This window comes from Aphis gossypii, chromosome 1 (genome assembly GCF_020184175.1).
Source record: "Aphis gossypii isolate Hap1 chromosome 1, ASM2018417v2, whole genome shotgun sequence".
Lineage (NCBI taxonomy): Eukaryota > Metazoa > Arthropoda > Insecta > Hemiptera > Aphididae > Aphis > Aphis gossypii.
In genome coordinates this window covers 70,709,444-70,722,692 of record NC_065530.1, presented here as the reverse complement: position 1 = coordinate 70,722,692, position 13,249 = coordinate 70,709,444, and the positions used below count along the sequence as shown (strand labels likewise).

General features: G+C 26.4%; 1 protein-coding gene across 4 annotated transcripts in view; it reads right to left on the bottom strand.

Moving 5' to 3' along the window:
- The window catches only part of LOC114132709 (SCY1-like protein 2), a 153,670-nt gene that overhangs the window by 81,861 nt on the left and 58,560 nt on the right, over positions 1 to 13,249 (bottom strand). The window lies entirely within an intron of this gene.

Here is a 13,249-nt window from a genome sequence, read left to right as displayed (position 1 = left end):
GATAAATATTTTTTATTTATTGTAAAATTGTTAATTTACTCATTTAAATTAAATGGTTATTTAATTTTTTCCTCAGTTGTCGGTCTATCATTTTCATAAGAGTTATTATGACATTCTTGGATGATAAAATCAAATTAAAAAAAACTACTGACCAAAAACAAAGTCAAAACAATGTTGTAATATTATTATTAGTTATAACTTAAAACTTAACATTTTTTTTTAAATATCAGATTGTTTTTTTTTCGATCTTATAATTCCCCTTCCTAACACACCGGTTGCACTCACCCTCTGGCGATATGGTATGGTACTGCTATTCTTCGGCGATTCGTGTACGCGACAGTCGCATATAACCACGGTTTATACATAATGTAGTATGGCAGTATGTTCTGAATTTCTAAAGATTTACATTTTAAAAAGTGCTCTGATCGTACTAAATAAGATAAAATAATTTGTAGCTAGATTGGTGGTAATATTCTTTAACGGAATTTAATTTTAAAATGGTATCATAAATTCTACTATCCAATATGTCATTCTAAAAGCAAATTCTCCTACAAGGAAATTGCATTTTTGTCAAAAATTTCGTTATACGGTTACAATAGATTTAGATTCAATATACGCTGTAATAACAAAAACGCGTTGATTCACAAGCCTGCAGGTGTCCGCGGTTATTGACAACTGATAGTGTATAATACCACGAGCTTAAATGTCGAAACAAATTTGTTTATCTTACTTCAGTGCATGATCACAGTACTCTTTACTTGTTCTTTAATCTACTGCGCATTCTGAATGGATGAATCATGTTACGATTTTAACGTGGTTGGATGACACTTGTTACGATATTAGTTATCCAGGGGAGGTTTCCTATTCCTTATGGATAAGTTTTCCGTAGCTGATAATTAAAGCACCGGTATGAGATGTTTATCAATAATAAGACTCGTATAATTTATACATTAAAAAAAAAATATACTTTACAGTTTGGTAGATGGCTGTTAATGATTGCTTGGTTCACTCGCGTTGATGGTCAGTGTCGAACTAATACCGTGTGTCATTTTAATATATTAAGTATCTAATAATTCGGACGTGTAAAATGTGTTTAGTGTGTTTATTTTATGTTAGTTAATCATATAGTGTGTTTAATATGTAATAGGTAGGTATTTATATAGTGTATAACGAGTGTTACACGATATTCAGATATTGTCTGCGATCATTTTGATTGTTATGTGTGAAACAATATTATGCGTATATTAGATTGTCTCTTATTCAAATTAGTATACCAATTAATAATAATGCACTTTATTGATCACTATTATACGGGTGTAGCACCATAATGTTTATTGGTATCCGTAACCAATTTATGCACAATTTGGTCATCTCACTGTCCTCCTCGTCCTGCAAGTCTCATGACGATTTGATCACGACAAAGGTCCTCTGCGGCCAGGTGAGTTTAATATTAATACTTCATTAATGATTTATGTTAGTGTTAGACGAATGGCAATATAATATTTATGTATTGTATTAACAATTCTATTCACTAACACGGAAATTACACTGTTATGGGATATTTAGAAAAAAAAAATTAGAAATTATTTATTTAAATTAATGAATGTGTCATTTTAAAATAATATTTATAAAAATCGTTATTTTCAATATTAATTTTATGTTTAAACTAAAATTTAACTTTTCATCATTTAACTCCACAAAGAATTATGTCTATAAATATGTTTTGATTCATTATATTCAAGTACCCAGCTATGAAATTTTTAAATTGTCTATCATATTTTCATATTTATTAGTTTTTTTTTTTTTTACTTGCTACAGAAATCTGATAATTTATTATTATAATTAATACAATTATTTTTATGTTTAAAATTTTAATTTAAAATTGATACAATTTATTAAATATTTTATACTATTAATATGTAACCAGCTATATAAATAACATAATGTGTTTACCTTAAATATTATAATAATTAAAATGTCAACAACGAATATAATGATTATTATTAAGCTTATTAGTGTCTTTGTTATTTATTCTATGGATAATAACCAGTTAAACGTAATAATAAAGGCATAATAGTTTATCACTAAACATAATAGTATACATACACAAGGAAAGTTTATAAAAATATCGTATGTTTGCTTTAAGTGTTTATAAGTGTAAAAGTCCTTAATTTTGTATATTTTGTTTGATTTACAATTTGTGACGATAAGATGGACATTTGTTTAAAGCGTTGAATGACATCATTATAAGCTAGATTAATAAAGGCATCATTTTACTCGTGTTTCATTGACGAAAATGTATTATTCTTCGATATTTTTGTTAAATTATATTATGCATTTTAATACATAATGATTAATGTGAAATTTAATTTTTCATTCTCTATTTTAGATATTTCCGTAACCAAAATGGTGATCAGAACAATTCTTATGTTTTTGGTTTTATAAATAAATTCTTTAATTATTGATATTAATCTGTATATTTAAAAACAAAGAAACCCTGACTAACTGTTATATAATTATCGTGTAGTTAAAATGACAATAGCTATATATTTGAAATTTTCATTGTAGGTACTTTTGTACAACTATCACGTAGGGCTACACTAAAAATGGATTCTTAATGAGGTGCTCACACAGATATTTTTTTTGCTCACGAAAAATGAATATTTCTTTTTGTTAATGTAGAATTGCTATTATTACAGTAATAAAATATTTATTATGATTGCTGATTAGATATAATTTTAGGCCCAAATCTTATATTTGGTTAATTCAGCTAAAATAATTATGTTAAAAATCTGTGTAGCTTACATTTAACGAAGTTTAAGAAGGGATAAATTAACAGACATTTATTTTGTCATGGGCTATCCCGTACAGTAATAGCTAGTGATTATAGTTTGTTGCTAATGTTACGATACTTCCATACCAAATTGATTTACATTACACTAAGAGAAATATATAATTTACTATTTTCACGAATGACGTAGTCAGTCCTTAAAATGTAAACGAACCGATCAATATTTATACTGAATAATTTCTAATGTGTACATATCTTATACCCGTATACTTAAAGTTAAAGTATGTGATAAATTATAACCTAAATAGTAGAGTATATTTATTTAAATCGTATCGCAATGTTCTAATAAAAAAACTGTTTAAAGATAAAATAAAACTTATGAAAATCATTATTTATACTTAATACAATTAATACATTATTCAATTAATTTACTTAATTTCTAATTTCATTCAAAAATACATATTCTTAACTGAAATGTAACGTTTATATATTCTATAATATCCACATTGTCTTATAGTTATTAGAATGTTTTATATAAATATATAATATGTTACAGTAAAAGTACGAATACCGGTAGAACCTTGGATACACAAAATAGTTTTGTCAAATTCTGATTGATATTTGTAGTTTGGACTTTTACAAACGAAATTCGGTTAATTTTAGGATAACCTAACCTACTTATGTAAAATGTTTATCTGTGGAAAACATTCTGTTAATTACTGCAAACCATTCACTGAGGACAATGTTTTAAAAGCTAACGTTTCAGAATAATGAAACAACATAGTATTGTATGTATTTACGTTAATTTGGTTTTTATTTTTAGTTTATAAAAAATGACGATAAAATAAAACAATAAAACATATTTTGTATTGTTTGTATCAACAAATATATAATAATTAACATTTAAGGATTGAAGGTGGATTTTTGTGGTAATTTATTAGTTATATTATAATTAATGTTTTATGAAGTTTTATCAAATCTGGAAAATAAGTCCCCTAAGATCGGGAACGTCACACGAGTGACCTCGAGTTAAACAATAATAATTATTATGTTTATATAAAATATAAAAACAAAGGAAAAAAAATATCACATAATTGATAAAGATTTTGGACTTTTACCAACGCTGATTGTTTATCCTAAGATTTACCGAATCTCGTTTATAAAAGTTTGAAATACAAAAATCATTAGTGATTTGCCCAAAATAGTTTGTGTATCCTAGGTTTTACTGAAATCAATTGGTAAATGTCCAAAATTCGGATATTTACCGACTGTGCTCGGTAAAACCTTAGGGTTAGGGTTTACCGGCATTGGTACTTTTACCATTACATATACACTATGAAGTTTAGCTAACGGATTTAAAAATAATAATAACTTTATTATATATATATATATATATATATCAGGGGTGGCCAAACCGCGTCTCGCGAGCCACATATACTTTTGCGGCTGGCATCTTATCGTACCTAACATTTTTATAAACAATTTTTTTTAATATGAATATATGTATTATATAATAATATGATCTTTTTTTTTTTTACATTTATTTTGGCTCTTTCATATTTATTAATACATTTCGTAGTCTCTTCTCGCTGGCCACCCCTGATATATATCTTCAAAATAGTTTTATTTTACAATAAAATACATGCAATGGTTAAATATTTTTCAATTTATAAAAATGAATAATATATTACAAACCTATAATTATATAGGTTATTAATTTCTAAATTATATAATTTCTAAGTATGGTTTTAAGTTAAATCAAAGCTAAAATAATGTTTTTGGTATCCTTGAATAATGAATATTCTGGTCATAGAATCAAAACAGTTTTACTAGCTACTATACTAAATTATGTTGTAAAAAAATATTTTATGCAAATTTCATAATACTATAAAAAAATAATAAATTATGTTGCTTTTTATAGACAATTTACAAATTAATTAAAATTGCAACTTAATATCACTGACAACAATATTATAATATTGTTGCCTGTACGATTTTTAACTATTTCAAAAAATGTATAATAAATAATAAACATTCGACATAATTATAGCACAAGCATTTTTAAAACTATAAATTATTATTCACGAATAATCTAAATGAAAAATTACTTTTACAGTAATCGCTCGTCGTTATGACAACCAACAACAGTTATTCTATTTTTAATATTCTTTAATAAAAAAATAATGTAAAATATTATGCTTAGATTTTCATCACTTTTAAATTATATATAGTTTTTATTTTATAAATATATATATATATATATTGTATATTATTTTGGACTAATTAAAAATAAAATTCAATCAACAACTAAACACGACTGTTCCTGAGTAAAAATATTAACATTTAAATCACAATAAAATAATACACACTGTTACTTATTAAAATATTATACAGTTATAACGTTTCAATTAGAAAAAATCAATACGTTTTACGAGCAGTATAACTGTATACGCTTCTGTACAAGAGTATAACATGTAATTAATTTTAACGTACATTAATTGTATTTATAAAACTGCAGGAGAATACATCTTACGCTTTTGAAAGTGGCAATACTATTATTGTTACTTTGAAATTCAACGCGCAATTATTATATGTTTTCGTTAAACGTGTTTAAATATGTACGAAAATGTTTCTAGAGAAATCGTTGAACAACAAAACGATTTGCGGTTAATATAATATATATATATTATATATATACAGCATACACGCTATATATTACGAGTGAGATAAATACTGTTAACATATTAAATATTCATATTATTTGATCACGTATGCATTGGATATACGAATCGTTAAGCTGATATTATATTCTACAATTCTACGTGATTAAAGCAATTTAATAAGGCCGTGCTCGGGTTCGTCTCGTTTATCGTCACACGACGTATAGACCGTATACAGCGCACACCACATAACCGCCAATAGCAAAACGTATATAATACTATACTGCACCTGTATAATTACCATTGTTATTTAGCAACGGCGAATGATTAAGACCGTATAATCAGGTGTGCGTGCTAGTCGGTGCGCACAAACGCACAAAGAGAGACGGCGTGCGGATAGGACCACCATCCGAGTTACGGTATATACGCATTACTACGAGGTCGAACCGGGGAGGAACAACCACTACCCCTGGCGCGTCTCTTTCGGGGCCGTGGGTGGTTGGTGATTATTATTCGGAAATATATATATAGGAAGGTGGTGGTGGCGCGACGACGACGACGACGACGACTTAGACTTACGGTCCTTTGCGTGCTACAGTGCATTTCGCGTATACGTATACACACACACACACACACACACACACACACACAATGGAGGCGCGGCAGCGGCCGGTCACCATGTTTTGCATTGCTAACACGAAATAACGTAATGGGTTATAAATCTTGTTAGATCGCGTCAAAAGTCACGGGTGGTGGCGGTGCCGCGGAGAGGCGAACGTCGGGAGTTTCCGGACGGCGAATATATACCTACCGTGGGACTGGGAGGAATTTAATTTCGCGTCCGGACACCCTCCCACGTCAACCCTACCCTACACGGCGCAACCACCGTACCGAGGTACACATGGCAGAAGTATAACGCTCGCGCTGATAGCCGGGTGCAAAGTTATTATCCTCTCGACCATTAATACATGCGGTGTTATTGTATACGGCGAGCGACGTGACAAAAACTTGACCGGTTTTTCGACGACTACCCATACGATAAAATACACAATCGCATTCTAAGGACACATCATTTTACTGGTAATATTATTATTATGCAGAAGAGGATAAACGACACGATTTATAATACGATACAGCCGTCATTGTCGGTTGAACCGTTCGAACGCACGGAGGCTAGGGTTTTTTTTTTTGACGATTTAACAACGAAAAAAAAATTTGAAACCAGCGAAACTTACTAACAGAAAAATCTAAAGAGTAGGTGCTAATAAACGTATTACCGTTTGCAGCGTTTCTATGAAAATCGTATAGGCCAATCGACAGACATTGAATGGTCCAATACTATTATTGTTGCTAATCATATTTTTTAAATGTCTATATAAATTAGTGAATAAGGAATTCTTTTATTATTGTAATATAGAATTTCCATAAAAACAAAATAATAATAATGACATTTTAAATATAAATGTATAGGTAATGACTTCATCCCTAAAGTCACATTTATAAAACTGAAGACTAAACCCCAAAGTTAAAACCATAATATCATGGAAATTTTGATTTTATACTCTTTTGAAAATCAGTAAGACTAGCACATACAGCTCTTTCCTATTACAACAATGTGTTTCTCCGTTTTATAACATTATATATGTCCAATAAAAAAAAAAAAAAAAAAAAAAAAAACCGTAATTCACAGTGACCACCCTGTATGTAGTGCTACTAACACTATAAAAGTAATTGTAAAATATCACGAGACTGCAGCTGGCCTCTATTTGCACGGCTTACGTAGTTATATTATTATAATGGCGAGTCATCGCCGATTACTGAAAACGTCCAACGCTATAGGCGCACATTGTCGCTGAAACAGTGTTATAGTCACGCACACGTCCAGTCACAGAGTTTGCTCAACTAAGACTATCGCCCCTCATCTATAGACCATCTTACTTAAACTGCGCCCATCATCCTTCATCGTCGAAACGATTTTATCTTCGATATATGCTGACCGGCAATTTGTGTCATCTAATCTCTGTACAACGCAATATCGAGTAGTTCAACCTTAGCCATGAACCCTACTAAGGAGCATCGAGTCGTTACAACTATCTACTTCACTCAAGTGTCTATTATCTTCTCGTCGGTTTTTTTTTTTCTAAACGGTCATGTCTTAAATGGTCATTGATCAGTTAAAAAAACGATCTACAGTATTTTATTTTTTTTTTAAGAGGTTTTTATGCTATGACATCAACCTCGTGATATCCGTCACCGTGTTCACCATTCATTAACTATAATATTAAACAATATCAAGAATTAATTATTTAACAGCATTTTATTGCTATATCATAGAATTTAATTTAATTTTATATTGACTTGTACCTATTTGTATAAATGTTTTTATTTATTTTGTACAATATACATATTATACATTTATATATATATATATATATAGTATATACATACACCTACTGTCATTTTAAATATAAACTATAAATTTTATTCTATAAATCAGAAAAACTGCATGATTTATTAGTTTCAAATCATATCAATTTTAATGTGCCTAACTACTACTATAAACTATAAACTATGTAAACTAAATATTAAATATTGGTTAAAAATTATATTTAATATTACAATCTTATAATAACTTACTATTAAATTATTATTGTAATATTTATATTTAAAATATGAAAAATATAATATACAAATATCTGAGGTAAATTTTTTTTTTTTTAATTGCACGTAAAATGTTCTTTCATCGATTTGTATTGTTAATATAAGGACCAATAAAAATACATTATATTTAATAGTATTTACTTGACTTGATTAAATAGTTCACTTCATTAAAAAAACATTGTTACTTTAATTTTTAAATGTGAATTTTGTTGTTTAAATTATTTCAACTGAAATACAATTTAAAATAAATCCATCAAGTTACATATACATAATTAATATCAAAAAAGTATTTTTATAGTAGGTAATAACATTTTTTTTTTTTTTTTTTTTTAATAATAATTTATAAACAACTCATTAAAAGTTTATGGAAATTTAATACCCATTTTTCAATATTACCTGATAGGTATCACATATTTTATGAACATTGTTTTAATAACAGTAATTTAGGATTAAGTATAAAATCAATTCATTTAGATACTTGTTCGTATTATAACTTATTAATTATTACCAATCATCAGAATATTGAAATTAATTGATTTTCTATAGTCAGAGAAAATAACATTATAAATTGTATACACAATCCAAAAAATACAAAACGATGTTTTTGGTAGTTTTTCTTCATTTTTTACTAAAATCAATATATTAACGAAATACTATCAAAATTCAATTTATTTAAGTGGTTTATATGTATAATCCAACACAACATAAGTTATCTTTAAAATTAATTGGTATATGCTCTAACTCATGAACTATTATTATTGAATCGTAAATTATTTTTTTTTTTTTTTAATATGACCCGTAGTAATTATAAAATAATATGTGAGTAAAAATGTCGCCGTTTTTTTAAATCTCATGATCAGTTATTTTAAAACATTCAATTTTAAATTTGAATATAATGTAATTATATGCCAATTAGCCATTTACAAATTATTCATATTTTCCGATTTATCAGATTTAGTTTTAATCACAGCAAAAATTAAAATAGTATGATTTTAATTATAATTGTTTTTTTTAATTAGTAATTCTGAATTGAGTATTAAAATGATTTTAGTTTATTCTTAGGTATTATTTTTAGAAGCAAAAATTAGTAAACTATTATTAATATATTACAAATAAAATATAATATAAAGACATGTTTTTGAATATTGATATAATATGTGATATAAATGATATAGTATCCTCATATTATTATTATATAAAATATTTCTATCCAATAAATATTGAGTTTCATTGCGTAAAACTTTTTAAAACCAATCAAAATATAAAGAAAGAAAACTAACTAAATGCAAATAAACAACTTATTTTAACAAAACAATGCAGACAACATGTGTAATATGTGAACATAAAATGCATATTAATATTATATGTATGTAATTTTAGTGATGTATGTTTTATTAATTTACCATGTTCTATATTTTCACGTGTAAGATAAATATTAAATATACTAAATATAACGTAATTGTTTAGTTTAATTTATAATTGAATAACTGATTAATTTGTGAGCTGTTATCATATTACTTATTGAAATTTGTATATACCGATAGTGGTAATCATCTGTAAGTTATACGATACCTAGTACTAAATTTAAAGCATTAACAAATATCACATTTTAGCCTCATACGAATCGTTGCTGTATATTTTTAAGAATTTTGTGAAAATTAATCCATAATAAGTCTAACACAATACTGTCGAAAAAAAAAATTCGTGGTTCTATCTAGTTTAGTCATAATATTATTATATTCAATAGTATAACAGCTTAGCTATATTATATACCTATGCCATCACGGTAGACATAACACGGCCTTAAGACGAAAGATAAAAAATAATATATTTTCCTTTATATACCTATAAAGTATGAGTTACCAAAGTATCCGTGACAAAAATATATTGATATACTATAATAATAATTGCTCTGTCATGTGGCGAACACACTGTCGCATTGAGTTTAGACTTAATCGATTTGGATAGAAGATTTCAATCGGTAGCGAGTCCTCGACCATAACACGATGAACGGCGGTCGTTATGGGTTCATTTAGCGTGCGTTTCATCGAATTATTATTATCTCTAACCATCCTTCGCCGGGCTCACATCACGCAGCGTAAAGGTTAGACCTTATTTCACGAACAGGGACGAGATATAGGCGTAACATCCGTGTTCAGGGATAACGTGGGTAAATGGCTATTTTTTCGTACAGGGTTACTTAAACTAAAAAAATATACGTACACATACCGGATGCTTACAACGCGGGTTATTACGTGACTAAAATAACGTCCACGAAGTACATATTAGTTATGTCAACTTATATGTCCACTAGGCAATTTTTCGAAAACTCCGTGTGTCGTTAAAATACGACATCGTATAATAACATTATACATTATATTATATAGGTATTTAATTATCGTATTTCGTGATATAAAATAATAATATTATTATTATCAAGTGTTGGTTATCATCATAACCTAACTAATATTATTAGAATTTTTTATAATTATTATATTATCATTATTATTACTGATATTTTTTTAATTTAGCCGTAATCTTTACTGCTTTGTGTTTGGAATAATTAGTTTAGAGATTATCCTTGAGGGTTTTTACTTTTTATTATTATTATTATTATTATTATTATTATAATTTCCATTACTTGGATATTATATCGGCTGCCTTTGATGTTTTCACTCGATAAACATAGTTAGATAGGCGGATCGAAATCCTGTGTAGTCGTGCGAAATAGAATTTGAACTGCCCGTGGAGAAGTAAAACGATATAATTTCACCGTAAACCAAACCATCGTTCTATCGCTATGTACTGCCGATTTTCAGACCCACGGTAAACGTAACTATTTTGTTATATATATATTTATATACTATTATAAAATAAAATAAAATTTGTTTTATACAGACACAGACGACTCAACTCAAAATCTATATAATCTTGACGGTTTACGGAAGCTTTTTTTTATTTTATTTTTATATACTTTAGTTTTACTGTAATCATAAAATAGACAAGACATTTTCAATTATCTTGATCACATAACTCAAATTATGAAACTGGTAGGAAGTTTTTTTTTATTGATAAAAACTTTATTGCTCATAAACTTATTTACCTAGTTAGTTAGTAGATTAGTAAACGGTACATGATACTCGAATAAACTTTCTTAATATTTATGTAATTACACAACAATTTGGTAAAGATTTAAATTAAAACAGAGTTTTAAAAGTTTATTTAAATTCCTGATCATTTGGTTCAAGTTAAAAATATGATAATTAAATGGTATACATGTTATCTTTTTGGTTTTAATTTGATACTCGTTAACTCAAAAATAAATTGCGTTAAACAATGTACATATTTTATCTTTTATTCAAGTTATGCTTGTTTATTATTATAGGGATAAATGGTATAATATGTATTTTACCGTAATAAACTGTAATATTTAAATTCATATTTTGAGTGTTATGATTGATTTTGAAATAAAATCAAAAGTTATTTTTACACATTTATAGCAATCCATATTGACATATTGAACTTTTATTAACCATTATTTTTGGATAGAGGTTGATTGAAAATTTGTGACTTAATCGAACGTTGAATACTAAAACTCTAAAATCAATACTGTTATTATTTTTTTAGATTCTGAGTGGAGCAATGAATAATATACTGGTTTTATAAGTTTTTTTTTTATTTTATTTACTTTTTTTTGTCTTTGACGATTTTTTTTTTTTTTTTTAGTTGAAAAAATCTCTGATTTTCAACTAAATGGAAAATTTGTGGTAAAAGATTAGATTTAATTTATAATTTGGTAGGTAAAAAAAAAGAATATGTAAGTGATTTTTAAAATATACTAGAAAAACAAAAAAAAATACAAATATTTGTTAAGATATTAACGCTAGTATAACAATTGTTATTTAGTTATACTGGTTTCTACACATAATATTTGTTTTTTTTTTTTTATATATGATTAATTCTCATTCAATTCAACAAATCTATTAAAATGAAAAACTAAATAACGAGGTACACTTATTGAAAGTTACTGTACAAAATTGAATATCAGAGCGATTACTTACTTGAAAATGTGTATCATAACTATATTGATATTATGAATACAATATTATTATACGTATAACTTATTGTAAAAATACAATTAATTTAATTAAATAGTATTAATATTTCTAGAAACCATTATTGTTATTAAAATAATATTATTTGAAAACTGATTGCTAAGTGCACTGATTTCTTTTTTTACTGAACGAAAGGTGGGAGTGAAAATATTTATTTATGTAATTTAATTTAGAGAACGATTTTAACCATTTGTCTACCTGTGTCACCATAACAATAATAGCCTAACAACCATAAAAGTAAAATGATCGTTTTTTCTTTCATCAATTCTTAGAGGAAAAATAAAAGGCTCAATTATTTTTCATAAAGTGCATTTAAGAGAAATCTAAATATTTTATAAATACATTACATAGGTACCTAAGTAAGTAGCTGTTGAATGAATAATAAACGAGAACGAATATAAAAACGTTGTATTTAGTGTCAAACAGTTTCTTTAATTTTAAATATTGAGACTTGTCGGTACAGTATTTATTATTATTAAATATTTAATGTAAAAATATGACTGAACGTATTAAGAATTAAATTAGTAAAAAAAAATTTTAAAAATCTAATACCTAATAAATTGATATATGTTCATCACTTATTATATATATTATTATAATTTAACTATTGTAACACTTATTATACAACTTCTATAAAAAAATGTATTGATTTAAAACTATTTTTCTAAAATCAAAATGATACAAATTAGAAAGTCATCATGATTTAGAATACAAAAATATAGAAACATAAAAATTATTATGAACTTTATCTTTTATTTATTATTGAGATTATAATTTTTTACAACTACAAATTTAGACAGTTTTATGTTTTTAGTTATCACAAATTAAAAATTATAAACGGTTAATATTAAACGAAATCGTTTTATATCTTATAGACATCAATAAAACTTATATATTCCTAATAATATTTTATGTTTAATTATACATAGAAATAAAGGTGTCTGATATTTGTTTAATATTATATTACTATTAATGTACAGTTTTCGTTCGTTTGTGTTGAGTCGTAAGATCTGTACTTACAA